Raw genomic sequence first — 27,703 nt, forward strand, 5'->3', positions numbered from 1 at the left:
AGTTTTCTTCTATATTTCAGCTGTGATCTTCCACTCCCTACAGATGTGGGTCTGTTTAGAACCAAGATTAATCATCCAGTGGGGACTAGACACTACCAGTGATGACCTGCCTGTCCTGGCTCAAGACCATCAGGCACAAGGGAAGCCTGAACACTGTAGCCCAAGCTGAGAATGAAGTGCTCTCTCCTCTCTTACCTTTGTTCCTCAACAGGACAGGGCCACCAGTCCCTGGGAAAGTTCTGATCTGCTTCCCTCTGTCCTGAGGATGAAGTGAGGAGAGGACATGCTCATTCCCTCTCATTCCTTCCGTGAGCAGCAGGCTCTCCTTTCCTATCCTTTCCTTTCCTTTCCTTTCTCTTCCCTTCCCTTCCCTTCCCCTCCTCTCCTCTCCTTTCTCTTTCTTTCTCTTTTCTCTTTCTTTCTCTTTTCTTTTTCTTTCTCTTTTCTCTTTCTTTCTCCTTTTTCTTTCTTTCTCCTTTTTCTTCTTTCCTTCCTTCCTTCCTTTTCTTTCTTTCTTTTCTTTCTCTCTTTCTCTCTCTCTCTTTCTTTCTTTCTTTCTTTCTTTCTTTCTTTCTTTCTTTCTTTCTTTCTTTCTTTTCTTTCTTTCTTTCTTTCCTAAGGTTTTTTTCTTTTATTATTAAGTTTCCAGTTTTATAAGCCAGATAATACATCTTGATTAATGTCACCTCTTCCTTCATTCTCTCCAAGTTTCCTCTCCCATCCTTACTCTTAAGTTATGCAGTCCCATTTTTACATAATGCACATGAATATAATAACTGCAAATGTTAACTTTTCCTTCCTCCATTCATGTGCCCCTTCCTCTTTACCTTCTCCCCCCTCCCCCAAACATGTTGAAGCTTCCTGGTATTCATTTTGCTAAAGGATTTATGGACTGTTTGGAGGTATTACACCATTAGGCTACTCCCCAATTATACCATCCTTTAGTTAGTTTGTGTGCATATGCATAAACCCCTGTACGTGTTATCATTCATGTTTGTATTTTAGATGTAACTTCCATATATGAGAGAAAATATACGACATTTGTCTCTCTGAGACAAATCTGGCCTATCTGACTTACTTCACTGAACACAATTTTTTCTAGGTCTATCTATTACCCTGAAAATGACACATTATTCTTTCTTATAGATGAGTAAAATTACATTGTATATATGTAGCACATTTTCTGTTTATGTGGTCTTGAGGAATCGAACCCAGGGCTTCATGCATGCTAGGCAAGCACTCTACCACTAAGTCACATTCCCAGCCCTAATGTAGCACTTTTTCTTGATCTACCCATCCATTGTAAGTCATCTGGGCTGTTTCCATAACTTGGCTATCATGAATAGTGCAGCAATGAACAGGTACATGCAAGTGTCATTATGATCTCTTGACTTACAGTATTCTGGGTGGATGTCCAAGAGTGATATTGCTGGATCTATGTTTAGGTTTTTGAAGAATCTCCAAACTGTCTTTCAGGGTGGCTATATTAGTTTACATTCCCACCAACAATGTAATAGGGTCACTTTTCCCCTGCATCCCCACCAGCATTTGTTATGGTTTATATTCTCAGTGATGATTAATCTTACTGGAGTGAGATGAAATCTCAATGTTGTTTTGGTTTGCATTTCCTTTCTGGCATGTTGAGCATTTCCTCACATGTTTATTGGTCATTCTTACTTCTTCTGAGAAGTTTCTATTTAATATTTTGCCCATTTATTAATTGGATTATTGATTTTGGGGGGAGGGGTAGTCTCTTGCGATCCTTGTAGGTTCTGGGTATGAGGCCCTTCAGGGATTTTTGTAAAGGAACATTTGGTCCTTTGCCTCACCTGAAACTATCCTCATCATGCTCCTGCCAGCCTGAGGAAGAGGCCAAAATGAAGGCTGAGGAGAAGATAGAATTGCAGATCAGGCTCTAAGACTTACAGGTTGCATGGCCCTGAGTAGGCTCTTTAAATTCTGAGAGTCAGTTTCTTATGCTGTAAAGTGGATATGATAGTGCCAAGTACTTCCTGGGATTGTTCAGAGAATTAAATGAATAGTGGATATTAGAGAGTTGAAGTGTTGCTTAGTGGTCAAGTGTGTGCTCAGCACAAGTCAGGTCTGAGCTGGGCTCCATCACCAGCACCCAAACTAAATATGAACCAACGAACATAGCTCTCAAGCACTCATTCACCATCATCAAAAATCGTCAAGGAAGCGAGATTTGTCCTTGCTAAGCTCTCAGCATTTTTTTAAAAAATAAAACTTGCTATTGTAAAACAGTGACAAAGAGGTATCTTTTAAGTGTCTATGAAAAAACAATGGAAGGAATGACTTTGATCAGGGTGTATTGTTCTCATAACCTCACTTGTAAAATTGAAATCCCTTTATATGACTACTTAATAAAAATAAAGGAATATTTTAAAATAAAAAAATAAAACTTGCTTATATCCTCCCAGCATTATTTCACTCTGATCATCTTTGAGTGAGAAGCCCATTATAGATATTCTATTTCCTTCTGTGACATTCCTTGTCTCCTGCCTTCCACCCAACACTATTGGCCTTGTGCTCTGGGATAAACGGTGTGGTCACATGTGGGCATTACTCTCTTATCAGGTTATGACAGAAAACACATTAGGACTAGTGGGTGCATAGTGCCCTATATCAAGCATTATTATAAGCACTTGACATGGAATACATTCAACTGTATAACAACTTAGTGAAGTAGGTACCGCTAATAGCTTCATTTTACAGATGAAAAGCTGAGACACAGAGAAGTTAAGTGACTTTTCTGAATTACACTGCTAGAAATAGGTGGAACCAGGATTAGAACACTAGGATCCAGTCTCTTGGCCAGTGTTTTAAAATCATCACGCAGGCTGTTTTATGTATTCCCCCTGAAGAGAGGTATCCTATGTCCATCTTCAAAAAGGGCAGGCTCGGGGTCTCAGAGAATGCTCTCTAGAACCATCACCTTTATAAACAGTGACATAAGTGGCATCCCAGGAGACTGGAACATTATTCAGAGAAGGGTCTGCAAAAAGGGTACTTTTTTCATCTTTAGCATCTCAATTGGTCTCTCTCTAGTTTAGGGCTCTCGTTTTATCCCAGACAGTTACTATCATATCACATTTCCTCTTTCCCCAAATCTTACCAGCGCTGCTTCAAACCCTCCTTCTTGGTGTTTCTTACAGAAACTATGAAAATGTGAAGTTAATCATATACTCTCCTTAAAATCCCTATGACCTATGAAGTTTTCTCCACTGTGTTCTACAAAACACAACTACTTGTAAAAAATTGATACGATTTCTACTGAGGGGCATCTGGGTTGGTTCCATATCTTAGCTATGGTAAATAATGCTGCAATAAACATAGTTGTGCTGGTAGCTTTAGTATGATCTTGTTTGTGAACATTTGGGTAAATGCCCAAAAGTGGGATTGCTGGGTCATAGGGGAGCTCTATGTGGAGTCTTTTGAGGAACCTCCATACTGCTTTCCAAAGTGGTTGAACAAGTTTACACTCCCACCAACAATGCAGTAGGGTTCTCTTCTGTCCACATCCCCTCCAGCATCCGTTGTTATTAGAGTTCTTGATTTTAGCTATTCTAACTGGGGTGTGGAATTCTATGCCTCCATCAGAAAGAATGACATTGCCCATTTGTTAGGAAATGGAAAGGCTTGGAAAAAATTATATTAAGTGAAGTAAGCCAGGCCCAAAGAAACATAGGTCCCATGGTTTCCCTTATTTGCAATATCTAGTATATGTCTGAGTCAAGCAGAAAAGGTCAGATAAGGTGATGTTAGGGAAATGGACCCTAAGATATGTATTCAAATGTTTTTCTTTCTTTCATGTGATCGTTTCTAACACATTTATAAGATGATTTCTTTGTTGCTTTGTATGTCCCTCCCCCACAGTATAACCCCTGCTTTCACTGTATTTGATGTCAGTATAATTTGTGGAGGGGAAGGGGAAAAACAAATCGTTTAAATAGGGATACAGGTGGACCCATTGCAACAATGAGATGTACAAGTTGTTATGTGGAAAATGAACTTTACAACTTTGGTGCGGGGGGGGGGGGGTGCGGGGAGGATTGGGGGGGTGGGGGAGGATGGGAAGGGATGGGAAGGTATGGGAAGGGGAAACAAAGGAGGAGGCTACAATGCTTGATAAGAAATGTACTCATTATCTTGCCCATGTAATTGTAATCCTTCTGTACAGTATTTTCACAATAAAAAAATTAAAAAAAATTGATATGATTTCAATGAAGAATCTTTTAGATCATAATTTTTTGATATATTTAACACAGATGCTAACACAGATATTAAGCCCATTTGCATGAATTATTATTATGCAGTTTTTTACCTTTAATGAATGTACATGCCCAAGAATGTAAGGAAATCATGCTGCATGACATTCTAGAGGTCTGATCTAAGAATGGATGCCCACGAACCAATTATATTAGGTATATATTTGATGCTTGTAGCTCTGTTGTATGTCTCATCTAAAATTTCAATGTATGAAGCTGGGCACTGGTGGCTCACACCTGTAATCCTAGTTACTCACTAGGCTAAGAACTGAGGACCATGGTTCAAAGCCAGCACAGGCAAGGAAAGTCTTTGAAACTCTTATCTCCAATTAACTACCAGAAAAACCTGGAAGTGGTGCTGTGGCTCAAGTGGTAGAGTGCTTGCCTTGAGCTCAAGAGCTGAGGGACAGCGCCCAGGCCCAGAGTTCAAACCCCATGACCAACAACAAAAAATTCAGTGTATGCTCATGATCTTATCTAGTGATTCCTTCACATACAAGCTGTCCAATAGCTGTCATTTCTGTGAAGCTGGGGGATGTACACATCTGTATCCAATAGAGTAGCCATCAGCCACATGTGACTTTGAACATATGAATGTGACTTGTGTAACTGAGGAACTAAAATTTGAATTCTACTAATCAATTTAGATATACCCAAGTATATGTGCCTGGGGACTTCATATTGGGCAGCAGGGCTATCTATATATGAACTACATGAATGAACCTTTAATCAACTCTTAGAGCAACTGATTGAATGGGATGCCTATTGTTTTCTGTTTCTTTTAGTCCAGACTGACATACCCATGATAAGTCAGCCTCATCATAATTTTTGCTTCACTTTTGTCATATCAAAGCCTTTGTTTTCTTATATCTATGTACTTTCTGGTTCCATTGCTTGCTCTTCTTCCTGCCTTCCCCTTTCTCTACTCATCTTTGCGATCCAGCTCAGGTCTCCTGTCTGTCTGCCAATATAGTGTCTATCTTTTGCTCTGTGTCTCTCCACCTCCTTGTGAAATGCCTAGCCTATTCAGGCCCTTTGATGGTAAGATTATAACTTGATCTGTATATGAAAAGCGTTTCTTGTTTGGTATTCTTCATCATGTTGGAATTTTTGTCAAGTATCTTTCTTAGCCTGCCTGTGATGAACAAAGGTTCTGGTTCTTGGACATTTCTCCTTAATATCTCAGAGCAGAAGAATGGTGACGTATAACTAGAACTGATTCTCTTGATGTATTAAAAATGACTCCCAAACTGAGCTGGCTATAATACCAAATCTTTATGATCTCAGAGCTTCTGGGACTCCAAAATAAAAGAGCAACTTAGCTAGGTGGTTCTGGCTCATAGATATTCATGAGGTCCTTGCAAATGCAGTCTGGCTTTACTTACAATAATCATTCAAGAAAGGGAGAGCCAAAGATAGAGATTAGATTTTTGAGTTTCAGAACTGGCATGTTTTTGTTTTGGTCTCATAGACCAGCTTGGTACTCTATAAGACAGAAAACAAATTCCAAGAGGTCGGGACTTTGGAAGCTGATTGCTACCCAACTTAATGACACATTGCAACTTCGCTGTCACTGAAGTGTCTCTGAACCTAGTAATGGTACTAGAATCCATGAGCCAGATTGCCCCCTGTGCATTTCTTCAGGTCTGGGTCCCTCAGCCGCCAGTTCAGAACATGACGAATGTGGACACAGATGAGGAAACCCAGACAAAGGTAGAACTGGGCTTCATCTTGTCTTTAGGTGCCATCTTTGTCACTAAGTGATACTGCCTGGTTTCCCCTTGGCTGTTCCCCATTGGCCAAAATCAACACTCTAGCTTCATCATATATACGATTTCCTACGTTACTCAACAAGAAAGGTATGGATCCAAGGAAAGAAATTAGTAGAAGCACCTTGTAACTTGTCCAGTCTTTGGTATGGACATGTTGGAATCATGGGGAACTTAATACACTGATTCTGAAGGCCACCTCCGGGTCTTTTCCCTCTTCACACCTGCGTTCCCACCATCACATTGCCATTCACAGGGCCACACATTGATTTGACTTCAACAAATCTGACCAGCTGTTTTCTTTTGGTGTCTTTTTATTGCAGCCAGAATTCCAAGAGCTACAGGGGGAAGGTTGCTGAAAACACCACAGGCCCTGGGCCTCACTTCAAAGCAGCTTTCATCATTCTTCACACAGTTTGCAGGAACCTTGTCTGTTCTCTCTCGGGAACCAAATTCTCATGGAGATTTTCCTCAGTGATATCACTATTTACAGAACTCTGGCCCTGGACATCATGTTTATATCTGATTTGTACATGTCCACATGGCCCATAAAGTTTATAAGGGGGTGAGAGAGCCTTTCCTTGTTCGTAAATCTTTCCCTGCAGCCTCCCTCTTGTAGTGGGAAAGGAGGTAAGAATGAACTAGAAGGTGCCTGAGACTAAAAGGAGAGCAATGGTGAGCAGCATGGAGGCCGCTTGTATGATCTCCCTTTATTTCCCTCCTCCTGAGGACAGTCCAACAGCCAAGCTGAGAGGGTATGTGGGGTGGCCTAAAAGCTGTCCATTGTGGCCAAGTTGATTGAGTTTTTTAAATGACGGAAGTGGGCTTGAATTCAGGGCCTTTTGCTCTTGCTCACAGTTGGTATTCTATCACTTGAGCCATACTTTTAGTTCCAGCATTTTACTGGTTAAAGATGAGTCTCATAATATAATTTTATTAAGCGAACTTATACAGGCCCAAAGAAACATAGGTCCCATGGTTTCCCTTATTTGCAATAACTAGTATAAGTTTAGGACAAGCAGAAAAGGTCAAAAGCTATGTACATAGGACCATATAAGATGATGTTAAGTGAAATGAACCCCAAGATAGGGACACAACTGGTTTTTTTTCTTTCTTGTTCTTGTTTTTAATGTATCTAAAATGTACTATGTGATTTTTTTTTTGGTTTCTCTTCTATGTTCTTCCCCCATGGTATAACCCCTGTTTTCACTGTATTTGATTCCAGTGCCCTGCATCTTGTATATACATTTTTCTAATTTGGGGAGGGGAAGGGAAATAACAAAATACTGAAACAAGGATACAGGTTGACCCATTGTAACAATAACATGTACAAGACACTATGTTGAAAATGAACTTTATAACTTGGTGGGGTAAGGGGGAAGCTGAGGAGGTGAGGAGGGAAGAAATGGTAGGGGAAAAACAAAGGAGGAGGTAATAATGCTGGATAGGAAATGTACTCATTACCTTACTCATGTAACTGTAGCCCCTCTGTATACTATTTTTTTTTACAATGAAAAAGAAAGTAAAAAAAAGATGAGTCTCAAATTTGTTCATCCTGGCTGGTTTTGAACCACAGTCTTCATATCTCAGCCTCCTAAGTAGCTATGATTATTGACATGACTTGATTCAAATTTTTGAATCTCTCATTATCTTTTATTAAATAAGATAATAATAGTGCTAACTAATAAGATCTAATTGAAAATTAAACATAAGGAAAACAAAGCATTTATTAACTACCACTACTACCACCACCACAACAATTAAAAGCAATATACTTAGTTAAGAAGTAACCAGAAGCTTCTGAGCTATCTGCTTCCATGTCCCAGGCATTCCAAATGAATTATTAATTGTCCTAGTAGACCCATGGGTCAAAGTAGATGTATTATTGAGTACTAATTAATGGAAAGCTACATAAATATTCTGAATTTTAGTAGAGACTATTTTGGAATTTGAAGCAAATATTATACATGTATTTCTCTCCTGCCCCCTGTACCACCACTTGGTACAAGAAATGTCTGCAGGCCATTAAAGGTGCATGCAAGAATAATGGATCAATAACAATTCACCGCTGGTCATATGGATTTTTGTGGCAGCTACAACCAATTGGGATTGAGGAAAGTCATTACAGTTTGTGTCCACCCAAGCAAGGCAAAGGAGAAAAGATTGTGAAATTATGCTTTGAATTGCCTCCACCTATCAAAATAGGTAACTTGGAGTTAAAAAAAATGTTTTCTGAATTTTTTTTTGTTTTCTGAATTATTTATAGTTATCTTGAGGATATTTTCATCTTTGAAATCCATCCTCTTTCCACCCCCTAACTTGCCATTGTACTCTATGATTTGGTCAGAGTGATCTTTTAAAAATGAAAATCAAACTGACCATTGGTGGCTCACACCTGTAATCCTAGCTACTCAAGGAGCTGAGATCTGAGGATCAGGCTTCAAAACTAACAGGAGCAGAAAAGGCTGTGGGACTCTTATCTCCATTTAACACCACGAAGTGGTATGGCTCACGTGATAGAGTACCAGCCTTGAGTGTAAAAAGCCCAAAGAGAGCAAGATGATTTACATTCAAGCCTCAGTACCAGTACACAGAAGAAGATATGCAAATCCGAGTAGCCAGGGCCTATTTATAAATTCTCAGTGACCACTCATAGCTCTTAGAAGCAGCTAAACAGCCGTCATGCCTGGCTATGCCTCCACATCCTCTAACATAGCCCGCTCAAGTTACTTCTCACTTCCAACCTTCACATGCCGTTCCCTTTGTCTGCAAGCCTTCTCCTTCCTCCCTTTTGTCTAGCTAACTCCTACTCATCCTTCAGATCTCACCCCCCAATACCATTTATTCAAGGGAAGTCTCTCAGGCACTCCCTAGATTAGCAGGCACTTCCCAGTTTCATTCTGTATTCAGTGCAGAGGTCTTTTACCCATCCATCACTAAGTGATCCATTGTGCATTTATTTATATGGTCATTTTCTCTCCTGCTAGGAGGTGCTTTCTATGAGAACAGTGCCTTTGTCAGTCATTTCCATCTTCTCAGCATCTTGAAAAGTATCCAGAGTCAAATCTGGGCTTAAGAAACATTTGTTCTTTGAATGTCTGAATTCCAGTGGAATTCACCCATGTTTTGGCCTTGAAAGGTCTTGTAAAACAAAATGCGGCCTGCATTTGGATGCCACCTTATGAATCTAGAAAGTGCCCACATGGCTCATCACATGTTAGCAACTTAAAACATACTCAATTTTATTGGCTCAACCATTTTCTTCTGTAACTAAGGAAACCAATATGCAACCATGTTAAAGTCACTCAATTATTTAAATACAGAGTCATGGGCAGGATATACTCTATAGATTCCCTATGGTGCATACTTCTCAATAAACTAAAAGATGCCCAAATATAAAATCCATGCATCATTCACAGACAACAGGAACAGAGAATGCCTGTGCTGATACCCTACCCTTTTCCTTTGTGTGAGATTGTCCCTCCCAGAGAAGACACCAGCCTTCATTATGTTATCACTCTCCTCTGCTTTGACACAGCTCAGGGCCCTTCCTTTGAACTCTGTGTTACCATGGCAACTGCTCTTCGTGAACATCAACATCACTGCCCAAGATTGCCTATGCTGAGGTGGATGGCTGCCAAGCAAATCATAGGCATTTTTTTTTTCTCTTTTCAAATCAAGAAGGCCGAAAGCCTCAGATCAAGTTCAAATTATTTGGAGGATGTGTGTGTCAGGGATACTTAGCATCAGTTCGATGGGGAGGCAGATAAAAGCGTGATTTAGGACTTAGGCAGGGGAGGACAGGGCCGCCCGCCTCTGAGCTCCGAGAGCTCTTCCAGAAGCCCTTTGATGTGAAGGAGATGTTGGAAGTTGTGTAATTTTTTGCTCTATTCAGACAAAAAAAGACTGCACGAAGGACTTAGGCTGTCAAAGGTGCCAAGCATTTGCTTCGTCTTTCCTTTCTCCTTAGCTTTTCCTCCCCTTCATCTTTCCCAGCAAGCCAGGACTCAACATGTAGGTCCAGGAAAGAGGACACTAGTGTCTCAGGAGTAAATTTACAAGACCTTTGTGCTTGGATGTAATAAGAGCTGTAAGGGCTTTTATCTATTAAGAGAGGGAGCCAACCTGGTTATAGAGACTAGTCATGGGGTAGCCTTGGGCGATTTGTGATTGCTTGGGAGTGGGATCTCCCAACTCAGAGAGAAATGCCTGCCTTACAAATTGGTTACATCCCATTTAGCGCCTATTAATTTACATCCCTGACCCCCAGGGCTAAATAAAAGGCAGTATTTTTCATCTTTTTGTTTCTTTTCACCATCTCCCAAGTGACTTCCTCCTCCTCCTCCTCCTCCTCCTCTCTCTCTCTGTCTCTCTCTCTCTTTCTCTCTCTCTCTCTCTACACACACACACACACACACACACACACACACATTCAATAGTAGTATCAGCCTGACTGTTTTTAGTTTCCTCAAATTTTATTTCCCTATTTAAGTGTTGTGCTGGGCAACCCCTAGATCCTTGGAATTGTAAAACCAGTGCTATACATGAGCCCAGCAGCCTGCTTTCCATCAGCTTTGCCTAAATCAAGTTGCCGAGTCAGTCCCGTGTGTTAGCAGGGTAATAACTTTCCTTAGCAGGACTAAAATGGAGCAGAGAGAGTGTTGCCTTTTCAAAGGCTTCAGAGATTCCTTTACCTACAAAAATGAGAATAGAAAGTAATGGAGAGGCAAGAGTCCCATGATGGCAATCTCCCTGCTGGAAATGTTCATGAATTACCTGTAATTTACCTCAAAATGGACCATATGTTGGACTGTAAGATGCACTTTTCCTTTTCTTTTTGTTTTAACTTAAATGGACTGTTACTCAGAACTCCGAACACTGTTCTTGACATGGGACTAGATGCTAGGAGTAGGTTGGGGGAAAATGTTCCATAGAAACTTCACTAATTAAAATAGGTATATGTTATCTGGGTGCTTTGTACAAGGAAAGAAAAAATATGAAATTAGATTCATTTTCCTCCTTAATACAGCATCCGACCTGTAAGGCCAGAATGAGAAAATTGAAGACATTTTGGGAAGGGAGAAGTCATGCACTTCATGCACTAGGACAAAAGTGACAGGGTCGTCCATGCTCTTATTTAGGTAGTACGAAGTCTTTCAAGGGTGGCAAGAGAGAGGGTCTTATTTCCAAGCCTAGAGGATATTCCTTTGCTCTTTGATTTGTCCTGGACACATTTGCTACGTACTCTTACTTAAATTTTCACAGAGATGGTTTATTAATATATGATGGTGATGATGATTTTTTAAGTGCCAGTACTGGAGCTTGAACTCAGTTTCCTGCTTTTGCTTGGGGTTTTTCACTCCAAGCTAGCCCTCTAACACGTGAGTCAGACCTCTACTTCTGGCTTTGGGCTGTTTAATTGGAGATAAGAGCTCCTCAGTTTTGTCTGCTTGGACTGGTTTCGAATCTTCAGATCTCAGCCTCTGGAGTAGGTAGGATTCCACGTGGGAGCCACAAGTACCTAGCTGAATATAGGCTTTTAAAGAGTGCCAGAATGTCCACTTCTTGGAATGAAATCTTAGTTTCATATTCTCCTTGAAGCTAAACAGTTGCATAGGGAGAAATTCAAACAATGGCCAACCTTATTTTCCACAGGAGAGCCATGGCCCTGTCTCTAGTCATGCCGCATCTGTGTTTTTGAAGGGAAATGTCATAATATTGCTAATCAATAGGAGGAGTGACAGGCCCATTTGTCACAAACAAGCCAGCTTTGCAGCTGTTGTCGCCCCCTGCATCTGTCTCTTGGGCTTTGCAGAGGGAAGCTGTTGGAAGGACTTGCTTTGGGACTGGACCCTCTTTTGCTGACCAGTTGATGGGGAGCCACTGTATGAGCATCACGGGGCATCTTGTAGGTGTTCTTCCCAAGTCAGGTCCAATAGAAGAGCAAGAGCTTGAAAAGAAGTGAGGTTGTTCTCAATGTGCAAAAAGCAACCCGACACTCTGGCAAGGGGAAAGGATCTTCTGTCTCAGGAAGTCTATTGACCTTTAATCTAGGGAGTGCAGTTGTTTATGTGTTTCTTTTGAACTGCAGATGTTTCTTGCTGCTCCGTTGGGCAAAGGATCAGCAGGTCATCTCCGAGAAAGAGTGAAATGGAGGGGTGGGCGGGCTTGGCTCTCAGGCTTAATGATGGTTTTATCTTTGCTCTGGAGAACCATGTAAGCAGAGGGTGGAAAATGGTGGCAGAGCAATCTGCACCTCCTGCCCTGCCTCTCACCAGTCCCCCTGAGCTTCTCTCCACACAGACCAGCCCAGCTCCCACTGCAATCAGATCACTCATGCGTGGGGTCTGGGTGTGTGCGGAGGCGACAGGCCTGAAGTGCCCTTTCCCACCTCACCAAAATAATTTTTAAATGAGGAAATTAATCTTAATCAACTCATATCTTCAGCTTTCATTGGCCCAGATTACTATGATAGTTCTTCATGTTGAGGAAAAATGTCCCTAATATTTCATTTGATGCCAAGTGAACAGATGCTCATACTAACAAGAAAGGAGACCTTAAAGAAACAGTGAAGACTGTTCTTGTCAATTCCCATTTTTCCCATTTGTTTCTCACCAGTTAGCTGGTGCCTCATGCTAATAATCCAAGTTACTGAGGAGGCTGAGATTGGAGGGTCATGGTTTGAAGCCAGCCTGGGCAAGGAAGTCCATGAGACTCTTATCTCCAGTAAACTACTCAGAAAAAGCCAGAAGTGATGCTGTGGCTCAAGTGGTAGAGTACCAGCCTTGAACCAAAGAAGCTCATGGACAGTGCCCAGACCCAGAGTTCAAAGCCCAGGACTGGCAAAAAAGAAAAGAAAAGAAAAGAAAAGATGCAATTATCATCCCAGATAGAAACACTATGTCTATTAAACAATAGCTCTCCATTCCCGCCCCCTCCTCTTTTTTCAGTTTTCCCTTTCTGCTTTATGGATTTGCCTATTCTAGGAGAGTCATGATGGTCTAACTTAGTTTATTTAGACTAATGCTTTAACAGGTTAACTGTGTTATATTATATATCAAAACTCCTACTGGACTGGGGGTGGCTCAGTAGTATAGTGCTTGTGTAGCATGTGCAAGGCCTTGGGTATTATCTCCAGTACCACAAAACCAAACAAGAACTTGCTTTCTTTTTCATGAATGAATAATATTCCATTTTGTGGTATATGCTACTACATTTTCCTTATCCATTTGTCTCTTGAAGGACACTTTCGTATTTTCACCTTAGACTGTTGTGAGTAATGCTGATATAAATGCTGTATGTGTTTGAAATGCTATTTTTAATAGTACTTTTAGGTAAATAACAATGAAATCATTGGAGCATATAATACTTATTTAATTTTTTAAGGAATGATCTAATAATTTGCCACAGCACCTTCTCTACTTTATGTCCTTACCAGCAATGCACAAAGGTTCCAGTTTTTCTACATCCTCACTAACATGTGTTATTTTCTACTTTTTTGATAATAGTCACTCTAAATGGCATAATGGGTGGTGTAGGTTTGCATATCCCCAATAGCCAAAGATGTTGAGCATATTTTAATATTTATTGACTAATTATATAATATATAATGAAACATATATAATATAATAACATATATATAATTTACATACATATATATAAAGAGAAATAGCTATTCAAGTTATTTGTCTAGTTTTGAATTGGTTTCTTTGCCTACCATTGTTAACTTGTATAAGTTCTTTATATATTTTGGATATCCATTAGATATGTGATTTGCCAATATTTTCTCCTGTTTTGTAGGTTCTTTTTTCTCTCATGTGTTTTTTGATACACAAAACTTACAATTTTGATCAAGTCCAATTTATCTTTTTGTTGTTGGTGGTGCCTTCCTGTGGCTATCAGATACAAAATTTAAGATTGTAAGTTTTTTCTTATACATGGCTTTCTAAGAGTCTTACGGTTTTGGGTCTTAGTTTTTGGTCTTTGATCCATTTTGAGTTTTTTTTTTTTGTTTGTTTTGCTTCTGCTATGTAGCAACTGGCTAACATCACTTAATCTTTCTGTCTCAGCCTAAGTGTTGAGTTTACAGAGATATGCCAATATGCCAACATGCTTTTGAGCTAACTTTTTCATATGGTATAAGAGTCTAACTTCATTCTTCTGCAGTATATATGTTTTTTTTTCCCCAGCAATATTTGTTGAATAAAAGGGTGAATGATAAAAAATCAGTCTGTTTTTTGTTTTCTTTCTTTCCCCTTCTTTCCTTCCTTCCTTCCTTCCTTCCTTCCTTCCTTCCTTCCTTCCTTCCTTCCTTCCTTTCTTCTTTCCTTCCTTTTTGTGCTGATATTGGGGTTTAACTCAGGGTCTGAGCACTGTCCCTTAGCTCTTTTGCTCAAGACTGATACTCTACCACTTGAACCACAGCTCCACTTCTGGCTTTCTGGTATTTAATTAGCAATAAGAATCTCATGGACTTTTCTACCTGACTGGCTTTGAACTTGAATTATGCTCAGATATCAGCCTCCTGAATGGCCAGGATTGCAGATGTGACCCTTTGTGCTCAGCCAGAGTGAATCTTTTCTCAAGGTGCTCCCTGCCACCACCCTCCCCCCCCCCACCCTCACCCCCAGTCTCTGGCATTAGAAAACAAATGATACCCAATTTTAAGGTAAAGGTATCATTGGTATTGCATTGTCAGTTACACATTTTACTAAACAAACATAAAAGCTAAAAACATCAGAAAGGAACACCTCGTCAACCAACCTGAGGTTGGTAAATGAGTGCTCAAATCCAAGAACTGCAGGGGATGAATAACGGAATTAAAGGCAGGTAATGAGTTTAAGATATTATAACACATTTCCCCTAAAGTGAAACAGGATAATAATATACCAGGCATAGAAAGCTTTTAGTTCCTCTAAAGGCACACATATTTAAAGGTAAAGCTAATAGTTAAAGGTCTATTAAAATAACATGCAAATGAATGCAGTTCTCTTTAAGGTAGTTTACTTGGAACATTAATAGAATTCCGGTGATGTTGCCTCTGTTGGAGATGCTTTTAGAGCATCTCTGTATAGACTTCCTTCAGCAGATATTTTTAAATATCCACAGGAGTGACAAATGCTTGTGGTTTTTTTAAAGACTTTTAAGACTTTAGACTTAGTTTTTACATTTTTAAAGTCATTCAGGGCAAGTTCTGGAATTGAGCTCCCAACCTAAAATAGGTTGCTTGGTTTGAATAGACCAAGAGGTATGCGAGCAGTTATAAGACTTCAGGAGTAGTCCTAGAAGGTGCCTCTCTCATTGTAGCCTGGGAAATCATTGGCCAGGAAAATAATGTAGAGAGTGGAGCTGGCCATCCAAGCGAAGAGGCAAGGCATATGGAGTACCTTATTTTGGTACTCCAAAAACTCAAAAGTTTTGAGTTTGTTTACTCATAGACTTATTGGAAGATTACCTTTATTTGGTTCAAAAACATTGGCAAGTTTGTTTAAACAAAGTAAATCTTGGACCAGGTGTTGGTGGTTCATGCCTGTAATCCTAGCTATTCAGGAGGCTGAGACCTGAGGATTGCAATGGAAAGCCAGCCTGGCCAGGAAAGTCTATGAGTTTCTTATCTCTGGTTAACCCCCAAAAAGCTGGAAGTGGAGTGTGGCTCATGTGGTAGAGTGCCAGCCTTGAGCAAAAAACAGCTAAGGGACAGAGCCCAGGCCCTGAGTTCAAGCTTCATTACTGGCACAAACACAAAAAAGTGAATTTTCTTTATTCATACTGCAATAAGGAAAAAGCATGGATTCTACAGAACACACAAATAAGTGTAACTCCCCAATCTGCCACAAGAGATTCTCACCTCCCTACCAAGCTATTAGTAAGCTTTCATAGCCAATAAGGGATCATGGTAGCCAGGCTGGCTCTCAGACAGCTGCTGAATGTCTGCCCTAGATAGAGAGTAGGGGCATCTGAACACTGTGGATCCAACAGTTGGGAGATGACTTCGTACAAATCAAATGGGACAAAGCATTAGGTCCTTAAAATGAATAAATGGGCAATCTTGTGAGGGTAAGTTACAAGGATGCCAGTGACATGAGAGGCATATTTAGAATATAAGCTGTGATTTAAACAAACTGAAATTCAATCTCAGCACTAATGTAATATGTATCATAGTTCCTCTCTGTAAAAATTAGCCAAAAAAAGTTCCTACTTAAAATGAAGATTCAAGCTGCCTTTATTAGGAAGCTCAGCCGTATGGACTACTATGTTATAATAAACATCTGTTTCCCCTAGAGTGGTCTTTGAAATATGGAAATTGATGAGAACGTATTAAAACAGTGAATTCTGGTTTACAGGCTGAAAGAGAACCTGTCAGATTTGCAGCATCTTCTGTTAGAAAATTCTTCAGAAAGATAAGTTGAAGGAAAGTGAGTTTAAACCTGCCAAGCTAACTAAGATTTTACAGGAAGCTGCTGGTACTCAGAAACATGGAGTTTGCTTAAGCAATCTCTAACAGGGGGGAAATCTGTATTTATTTTGTTTTCAAGTAGAAAAGGTCTCAAACCTGTTTCTACTAAAGGATTTTGAAATAAGGGTGGAGGTAGAGAAGTCAGAGAAACGAAATGAGCCTCTCATACTATGCTCTGCGGCCCTCCTGATTAGGGGGACTAAGGATTGTTACTGTTAAATTGCTTGCTGGCCTTGTTTCTTATTGTACTCATAAATGGTGCACTCCAAGGAGACTCCAACAGTAACCCTGAAGTCACCTAGAACACTAAAAAGCTCTGTGAATAGTACGTCTACTTTCCTTCAGCCTGTTGGAGCCCACAGGTGTTTAAGTGACCTGCTCACTGCCATAGGGAAGATGCTTAACCAGACATCTGAGAGCTAGGCTGGGCACCATATTCCACACTGGCTATGGAAGTCTACAGATGGTTTGGTAAGGAGATGAGAAACCCTTGAATCTGATTTCAAGCCAACCTGTGTTGTGTCAATAGTGGCTAAACTTTTGGGGGCATGTTTTTATAAGCTGAAGATCTTTTAAAAGCTCCAATGCCTGGTCATAACCCAAGCCGATGAAGTCATACATCCTGGGGTTGGAGCCAGACATGAATACTTTTTGGAAGGGATATTGGGTGGAACAGGGTCTCACATTTGCTAGGCGGGCAACTCCACTGCTTGAGCCACCCTGGTAGCTCTTTTTAGCTAGAAAGTATCTCTAAACCACTCTGGGTGTGACTTTCCTACTTAGGGTTTCCAGAGTAGTAGGGATTACAGATAAGTGCCTGCTTATTGATTGAGATGTGGCTTTGATAACATTTTGCCTGAACGGATAGTGAAACTTGGGTCCTCCCAGTCTTTACCTCCCACATGGCTGAGATTGCAAGTTTGAGTTCCTGCACCTGGCTCAGACATCAGCAAATTTAGAGAGCCTTGGATGATGACAGTGTTCAGAAATGTTTGGGAACCATTGGACTGGGCTTCACAAAATGGTAAAGAGTGTATTGAAAGGGCCTGATGTAGGATTGATGTTTAATGATAACTCCCTCTTCTACTAATAACAAGATTTGGTGATGATGTTCAAAGTGACAATGACAATAGAAACAATAAGGGCTTACAGAGTTGGAGCACTTTACAGTTTATTCTTAAGTCTGTGGTTTATTCTAACCCCCATATCTCCCATGAGATGAACCTCAGTGCACTTTAGAAGTGAGGAAACGAGGCTTGGAAAAGGTAAATTGCCTTTTTGAGCAGGATCTGGCTGAGAGCTGAGCCTTCTGACTCTACAGCCAGTACTCTTCCCACCACTCAGCGCTACCTCTGCTCCTGGAGCTTCCATTGGGTGAAAGGAGACCTGTACGTCCCTATAAACATATCAAAGATGAACAGAAAGCAAGACAGTCCCGTCCCTGTTACTACTCAGTCGAGATTATATACATAAAGCTAGATGATGGCCTGCCCCATAGTCACTTCTCCTAGGGTGCAGTTGAATCAGAACGGCCTTCTTCTCCCGAGATCTAGCTCCAGTCAGGTAAGTCTTTCTTCTTCCTTTAGGGAAGGGAAACCCACATAATGTTTTCACATTATTTTCTCCCTTGTAGAATGAAATGGAATCAAGTATACACAGTGACTGAATCTTCCCTCGAATTCTTGCAACAGATAGCATGTAGATACATGCTAAGTACATGATAAATCTGGCATACCTAATAGATCACTAAATAAGCGAGCTTAGTTGAAATAATCTTTTGAGGGTACTCCGGCACCTCAAGGATATGTAAGAGGTGCCGGACTTGCTGAGCCAAGTTGATTTGACACACGTTTTGGACAGCTGCTATGTGTTCCAGGATTCTGAAATCAAGTAGGCTAGAATAAACTTCGAAGCTGTGAGGAAAAGAATTCATCCTATTAGCATGTTAGTATCATCTACCAGGACATCACAATGTGGGATCCAAACATGGCAAATTGTGCACTTCAGGCCTTTCCCTGATACTCACGAGTAATGTGCCTTTGGGAGAACACATGCCCCCTTTACAATTTTGTCCACTGTCAAGAGGGGGAATAGTAGCACCCATTTCAAAAGCTTGTTAAGTGAGATAATGCATGGATATGAAGAATCTAGCCTCTGATTTACAGTATGCTGTTAATAAATGTAGTCACAGTGGTTATTTCATTGCTATTATCAGGACACAGAAATTCACCTTGCTCTAGACATGCCTCTCCATGGTATTGCCTAATGACCCAAGAAGCTTATCTTACTATGCTTTTTATTTTCCTCAGGTCTTAGAGGTTTTTTTTTTTTTTTTTTCCTTTGACCTCCAGGATATTAGTCACCTTGGAGGAGGAGAAGGAGTTCTTTCCCTCCTTTATTAACATTCCATCCATCTTTCAAGTTCCATCTCAAATTCCATTCGGAGAAATTAAGAAACACTTTATGGAGGAGCTAGTATTCATCTCTTCTTTTCAGCTCCCACAGGTCTTTATCATTTTATTATGGCATTTATCATATTCTATCCTGTACAGTAGTTGTATGCCATCTGTCTCTTTCAGCACACAGTAACTTTCCTGAGGGGAGGAAGATTAGTCCATTCATCTCTTGGAATCCCCTGTAACTCATAACATCAGACTTGGCACACAGTAGATGCTCAGTAAATATTTGTTGAATTTGAATGACCAAAAAAATTAGACAGTTTTATAACAATGTACCTTCCTATTTTTCCACTGATTTTTCTAAGTGGTAACAGAAATGTTGGAGATTATCATAAAGCAAGCTCATGAACCAAATCGTGATCATCATTCTTGGACCTTTGCTATTACTCTTCATAGAGATGGAGATAAAACAAGAGCAACAAAACCCTAGGTGACTGACATGTATTGGCCCTAACTGAGGTCACACATTACTGTGTGACCTTGTGACCTTGGACCAGCTCTGAGCTCTTCTGGGCCACATTTCCCCATGTGTAAAATGAAGGTGGAGGTTTCCTGCTTTTACAATTATCCTTGATTCTTGGCTTCTTTATCTATATAGAAGGAGGAATTTTGCCATTGTTTTTTACATCGACTTCTCCTTAAAACAGTAAGCTGAACAGGTATAAAGTTTTGGGGCTTCTTTTTGGTAATACTTGTGTTCAAATTCAGGACCTTATGCTTGCTAGTAAAACCCTCTCTTGGCTGATTTATGCATCTAGTCCTTTGAGTCAGATTTTAAAAAATCAATATTGTATCCCTAAGTATTAGAACAGTAAGTAGCTCATAATAGCTGCCCAATAAATACTTACTCATGCACATGAATGGACAAATAGATAGAGTCAGACTCAATTATTTTTTTAAAAATTATGATATAGTGCTAAAATTTAAATATAGTCATGAAGTTCCCAAATCCCACATTTCTAGGAGGTACACTAGAGCAAGATGCCTCGTAAGGAGGCAGATATAGCAAGTAAGATCTGGGTTCTGCTCAACCTTTTTTCTGCCTCATGGCATAGGCTGGATATAAGGTGTTTCATTTAGCTTAAATCCATGTTTGCTAGAGAAAATAATGTTTTAGGTGAGATAACGATTCTACAAAATTGTTTCATGTGATGTGAAGCATTTAGCATCTCTGCCCAGAAAATACTAGTACAAACCCACACTCATTTGGGCTAACCTCAAATTGCCACCCCCACCCCCTCCACAACACAACTATATCTGAATATCCTTGGTATAGAGTTTACCTATGCACCGAGAACCACTGATCTGCTAGGAAGACAGACTTATGGTTGGAGATTTCATGCCCTGTACTTGATACTATGTGGATTTGTAGGTTAGATACAAAGTACCCTTTCTAACAGTGGATATAAATGCCTCAGAGAATCATAAAATGGGTGAAAATTTCCTCCCGTGAAAATATCTGGCCTTTTTTCAATGTAAGTTTAGAAAATACACCAAGAACTCGGTTTGCCCTTCTCTTGGATTTCTCAGAGAGATAATGACCAAATCCAACATACGGAGCTTATGGAGGGAGATGCAGAACTGATATGAATATAGATTTGATACTGACTTAGAAATCTGATCAACCTGTGTCAGAAAGACCTTGTTGCAATGTTACTGGCCAGTTTTAAGTCTATGTTTTCCGGATGCTGATGATCCTCGGTTCATCTTAAGTGCTAGTTGTAAGCTGAATGGACTATGGTTATATTTAGTTAGGAGTTAATTCACTTTCTCTGCTCCTAGTTTTTCTTATATGTGGAGGGAGCCTTGTTTGTGTAACTATCTTGATGTGCTCCACGGAGTGAACCAGTTGTCTCTGTGAATGCTAGATAATTATATTTAATTTTGGGTAATTGTGTTTAATTCAGCGTTAGGAAGTTCACTTGCCACAGGCATGAGCCACTTATTTCTCCAACATCTGCTTCATCAAGAACTATACTAGTATTTCAGTCATCTTGTGCTTTGCCCTTTTATTTTTCACTTGGCTCAGAACTTGAGAGGACAAAAGATTTCCTTAAATCCCTTCAGCAAATATGAGGTTAGGTTCTTCAGAGAGGGTTTCCATAATATTTAGCATTTATAGAAGTAAATAGTATTTACAGTACAATTAATGCCAATAAATCCTATCCCACACTGTGTGAGTTTAGGGTGTAGTTTAAAGTACAAGCTGGCATGGTGACAATGTTCAATGAGGTATACAGTTCATCTTACTGAACAGAAATTGGTTGCATGACCACATTAGCTGCAGGGAAGTCTGGAAATTATAGCTGGTATTCTGAGAGACCATGTACTCAGGAAAAACAAATAAATTATTATAGGAGGAGACTAGATATTGAGAGATACTTGGCTGTCTCTGCCATGACATTGCTATCTTGAGCTTTTGGGTTAAACTTGGAATATTACTATAATCTGTTCTTCCCAGAATCTAGGTGATGCTCTTGTTAATATTTCAGAGGTACAGAAGAGACTGTTTCTTTAACCTCTTTTGTCTGTCTTGAGGTGTTGACTTTCTGAGAGCTCTACAATTACCTTCACTTCTTTATCTCTTTCCCCTTGTTTCATTTACTGCTGGGATTTTGATTTCTATTTCTGAGCTGGTGGTTTTCAATTAGTCCTAGTACAACTCATCTCTAAGTTTCTGCCAGTATACTTTTGCTAAAATGCATATTTTATCTTGTCTCTCCTAAGAACAAGCATTTATGACTATTTATGGCTTATAGAGTCAAGTTCAAATCCCTTGGCTTGCCATGGAAGGCTGTCCTCTAGAACCTCTTCCACCACAAACAGTCATAGAATTCCACCCCTTCCACCAATGTTCATGCACTTCCAGCTCATTTGTTTTGGTTCTTTTTGCTCCTTTTTTTCTGGGTTGACTCTTCTTTATCTGATCTTGTGTATCCTTGGATACTTCCTCAGAGGTCACCTACTTTGTGGAGTCTTCTGTGATCTTTCCAAGAGGAAAGGTGGGCCTTTGTACACACCCTATTAGAGTCCCTCGTATTCTACTCTTTGTATGTCTTTCCTCCAGAGACTTCGAACTTCCAAAGAAAAGAGATGTCTTATTGAACTCCAGGGCCCCTGTTATAGAGGTGATCAATAAAAGCTTGTTGTTGACTAGTTTGCTTGCTCAAGCAATCTTTGAATTAACTCCAGGAGGCCAGGATGGAAGGATTTTTGTGTTTAAAGTTCACTGATAACCACCTTGTGGCTGACCTGAGATACAGACGTAGCTGATTAAGTTTGGTTAACAGAGGACCCTGATTTGAATTTAGGTCCATTGGCTTGAGGGCATCGCTTTAGTTTATGTCGGGCTACCTTGCTGGTATCACACAGATGCTACGCCCTCAATGATTCTTAGCAAATAGTGTAAATTGTTATATAGGGTTTACCCTGAAGAAAAAAAGTAAATTTTACAATTGACTTTTGGCACAAAAATAAATAAGTTAGAAAAAGGAAGTCCTGGCAAAGGTTTTCAAACATGAGTTGTTGACCAGCCTGCTCTGCACTGAGTAATTGGATATTTGTAGACAATGGAAGAGATGATTCATGACTTGACTTCAGTGAGACCACAGTGCCTGGCACTTCTACTTGACCGCATGCACATGTGGTAAGACACAGGAACCATTAATCTGTCTTCACGCCTCTTTCTCACCCAGAATGAAAATTGCTTTGCCTAGCAAAAGAGGTGGGCTCAGCAGAGGGAGACACATTGGATTATGTTTCCTGAAGGAGCTATGTTGTTTTAGTGCGAAGAGAGCAATAACTCACCAAGGATTCCAAGGAAGGTTGTAAGACCCCTGAGGTGGAAACCTTTCGTCATGAATGTAGTGTGACAAAATGTAAAGGCATGGTGGAGAGATTCTGATCGTTTGTGTGTTGTAGGAGGTTTTTTCTCTTGAACTTGAGAAATCTGTGTTTGTATCCCGTTGTAGAACAAGTGGAACGGTGACCATGTTTTTAATTTGAATAGCCGATTTCACATAATCTTCACAGTTGGCTCATATTTATGACAATGAAGAGTTTTCCCCTCTACTCTGATTTATGAGGTGGGATGGAATTTGTCTACCCATAGTCTCTAATGCTATGCTTACATTTCCCCAAACCATTCTCCTCCACTCACCCATTTTCTGGATAAGGAAGTTGAGATTGCCAACAAGTCAGACAGTGTCTTTACAAAGTTGCATAGCTGGCCTTTAGCAAAGTGAGAAGCAAGGCTCCTGACCACAAGTATTTTTATTTGGATAGTTAGAATGCTTCATAAAAGTAGTATGATGCCTACATTCCCCATCTCCCCAAAAAAGCAATTGAAACATCTCCCTTACTACCATGTCATCATTGTACTTACCCATTTTTGAATTGCAGCCAAGTCAAATGTTTCATGTGAAGGCAAAGGAGCTGTATTTTATATTCATGGGGTGATAGACTTTGGCTCTAGGCTCTTTCAGATGGGTGTGGAGTCGATTCTTCCAGACATCTCTGAGCCAGGCCCTGTAGTTGGCCATGGGCAATCCTCTGGAGCAGGGAAAGCTACAGCTGACAGTTCTAGCAGCCAATGTGTATGAGCATAGAGATAGATACAAGTAAAGGGATCTGATCAGGCTACCAAGAGCATACCCTAAGCATACACAGCCACACAGACAGACAGACACACAGGCGCACACACACATACACACATGCGTACATGTACACATACACATACACAAATAAATCAGCTTTGTTCACAATAAAGCCTAATTCACAGTCCTGTTTATACTATGATGGCATAAAAGATATAAACAAGATATCAAAACCAGAGAAAAGCTATAAACACTTCTGATGTGGGATCTGTTAACAGATCATATCTGATTGGGATAATACTGCTTCATAAAACCAGGACATTGGATAATAACTGAACATTCACTAAAGAACTGAGTGACCTCAGTTCCAGGATTCCCCCTGGCTTCTTAGTCACCCAGACTCTTTGTGTGTGTGTGGGGGTGGGGTGCTAGTCCTAGGGCCTGAACCCAGAGCCTGGGCACTGTCCATGAGCAGGTTTTGCTCAAGGCTGGTGCTCTACCACTTGAGCCATAGGTCCACTTCCAGCTTTTTGTTAGTTAATTGTAGATAAGACATAATCCTCAGATCTCAGCTTCCTGAGTTGCTAGGATTACAAGTGTGAGCCACTGGCTCCTGGCTTCTGAGATTTTTTTCTATAATGATCCTAATGTCCCTGTCTATGACTTGTAAACTTGGAAAAGGCAATTAAGGTTTCAAGATCTGAGGGATAAAGAAGGCCGTTATTTTGGAGCTACTGATGAATCAAGGCACTTGCTCAAAGCTATCTTACCTCAAGAAAATCCTAACCCAAGGTGGTTTTGACTCCTTGTCCAGACAGAGAACAAAGGACAAAGTTCTGCTACTGCTAGCCAAGGATTAAGAGAACCAAAGGCTGAATAACTATGTCAAGAATGATATTTGCCTACTTATATATGTGGACTCATTTCATCTTTATGTATCTATTTAAAGGTAGAAGCTATAGAAGAGAAGCCATATATATTAAAGAAGAAGGGTCCAACAATGTCAATACATATCAGTTCCTAGATTAAGAAACAATTGTATATTTTCCCCCTGTTTTGTGATATAGCATGAAACTGAAGAAACCTATGAAGTAGAGAACAGTATTTATTCCACATGTATGTCATGAGAATTAAAATAGATGGTACTAGTAATAGGATAAAATTGTGACCCAGCTGCATTTATGTAACTTATACGTGCCCAAAATATAGCTTATTTTTTCTTTTTTTTATTATTTTATTTTATTTGTGAACATACACTGTACAGAGGGGTTACAATTACATGGGCAGGATAATGCATACATTTCTTACCAAGCATTGCAGCCTCCTCCTTTGTTTACCCTTCACATCCCTTCCCAGCTTCCTCCCTCCGCCCCAGTCCCAATCCTTCTCCCCGCCGCCCCCCCCCCCCCCAGCTTATTTTTTCTGTATATAAAAAAATCTCTTTCGGGTTGGGAAGGTGGCTCAGTGGTAGAGCATTTGCTTTGCATGCCTGAGTCCCTGGGTTCGATTCCTCAGCACCACATAAGCAAAAGAAAAAAGCCGGAAGTGGCTGTGACTCAAGTGGTAGAGCGCTAGCCTTGAGCTGAAGAGCTGAAGGACAGCGCCCAGGCCCAGAGTTCAGGCCCCACGACCGGACCTCCAAAAAAAAAAAATCTCTTTCTCATGAGCCTCTATTCCTGCAGCTGATGAGGGAGGAGATGGGGCAAAGAGGACATAACCACACCAATTCAAGGTCACTCAGTCCCTTACAGAGTAAGGCTTCCATTTTTAGGCCAATGATTCTGCCTTAGAAGAAGAAGTGAGCTTCTTAAAAAAATGGGGCATCCTAAAAATTCCAAATAAAGTTTAACTACATTTTTCTTGTATAGTCAGTTGATTAAAAATGAAAATTTTAAAAAGGTTCCCTCAGAGAGTGGGAAAGTGAAGAGAAGGACACTCATAATTTAGTTACTTTTCTGTGACCCACTTCTACATGTTGGATGCATTTCTTTGGCAAATTGAATAATTTTCACAAGTCAATTATGTACAACCCCTCAGTCTGTTTAAGTGCAATGAAATAGCTTAATAGAATAACACAATAACACCCGAGATGATGATGTTGGCCATTATTAAGTATAACAATAGGAATTAATTATGACAGCAGAAGGGATAATTGATGACTTAGAAAATGAATTTGAAACCTCTCTATTGTTATTTCGGAGACATTTGAAGAAGCTGTGCGAAATTCTGAAGGTGTTTTAACAGGATTGTTAATAACATTTTTCTTAATGCCTTACTTTGGTTAGTCATTTATAAAACTTGGTCATGTTCAAAATCTTGTTTCTAATTTAACTGACAGAGTTTGCAAAGTACCAAGCTCTGTTCTGAGCACTTCATACATGTGAACTCAGTCCCCGACAATCTGCTCTGAGAATCAGTCCTCTCTTCTAGGAATGACCAAGACTTAGCAAGAGTTAGGAACTCATCCTAAATCCCCCAGTTGGAATGTGGCAGGACAAGCATTTGGATGCCCATGAGTCATTGCTCTGAACCATGACACTGTTCTACCTGTCTCTCATTTCAGTCTTACAGATACCCTGAAGAGTGAAAATGTTCAGTTCTGTCTTCCTAGGGATAACACATTTCTTGAAGCAAACATTTAAATTATCTGCAAATAAAATGTAGAGCTAGTTAGTAATCCCCAAGGCTGGAATTAAAATTCTTGTCTTTTACTTTCAAATCAGCATACTTTCTGATGTCTTCTGGCGATATGACTTATTTTATTCAAAATGGTCTGTAATATTTGTAGAACTTTGGAAAAGAGAACACCGTATTTCTTCTTCTGGAAAAAATACAAACGTTGAGATTTGATAGAATCATATGCAATTCTTTTTAAGTAGGGACACTATTAATTTAGGAACATAGACTCATACAGTGCTTAATGAGCAATGTCTCCTACTAATTCTTGCTTTTTCTGTGTGCAAGAAGCTCCTGGGAAACATCATTAATAAAGAAATTTCTCAGAAATTCTTCAGTCAAGGAACACTCACTTAACAGATCTTCTATTGGCCTTAGAAATTTTTTTTAAGGGCTGGGAAGGTGGCTCAGTGGTAGAGCGCTTGCCTTGCATGCCTGAGACCCTGGGTTCGATTCCTCAGCACCACATAAGCAAAAAGAAAAAAGCCGGAAGGGCACTGTGGCTCAAGTGGTAGAGCGCTAGCCTTGAGCTGAAGAGCTGAGGGACAGTGTCCAGGCCCAGAGTTCAGGTCCCACGACTGGACCAAGAAAAAAAAAAGAAAAAAATTTTAATTGTGAATATGCCATACAGAGGGGTTACAATTACATGAGCAAGGTAATGAGTACATTTCTTATCAAGGATTGTTGCCTCCTCCTTTGTCTCCCCTTTCCATTCCTCCCCCCCACAAAGTTGTAAAGTTCGTTTTTTCGACATAAGGTCTTGTACATCTCATTGTTGCAATGGGTCACCTGTATCCCTATTTAAACAATTTGTTTTTTCCCTTCCCCTCCACAATGGCCTTAGAAATTTGAACTTTCCTCCTCCTCCCTCTCCTCCCCCTCCTCCTCCCTTTCCCCCCCCTCCCCTTTTACAACTTTGGCTGGGATGGGGAAAGGGGAAGAGGGGGGGGGTGGAGATGGGAAGGGATGGGAAGGGGAAACAAAGGAGGAGGCAACAATGCTTGATAAGAAATGTACTCATTACCTTGCCCATGTAATTGTAACCCCTCTGTACAGTATTTTCACAATAAAAAAAAAGAGAAAACTAAACTTCTCTAGTTTGTCTCGTCTAACTTGTAGAAATTTATGGATACGTGAGTCTTGTTTAGGTTTTAGAAATCATCTGGAGGTAATAGGGTCAGGTAACAATATATGATAAGGTATTATAATAATATAACAATATATGCTAAATATTTATCTGGAACTTGTAAAACTGATTTCTTATCCACATGTCCATCCTCAATAGCTGCAATGCACATACATACACTCACATAAACATGTGGGAACACTTTATTCTTTCTTTGTCTTCCTTTTCCTAGAAACCATTCTTAAAGGCTATAAAGAACCTTGGTGTGTTGGGATCAGCTTTCCATGTGAAGTAGCTCAGCAAGCAAACAACCCATGTGAGGGATGCTTGGAA

The sequence above is a fragment of the Dipodomys spectabilis genome, unplaced genomic scaffold (genome assembly GCF_019054845.1).
Source record: "Dipodomys spectabilis isolate Male_0828 unplaced genomic scaffold, ASM1905484v1 ptg000092l, whole genome shotgun sequence".
Taxonomy (NCBI): domain Eukaryota; kingdom Metazoa; phylum Chordata; class Mammalia; order Rodentia; family Heteromyidae; genus Dipodomys; species Dipodomys spectabilis.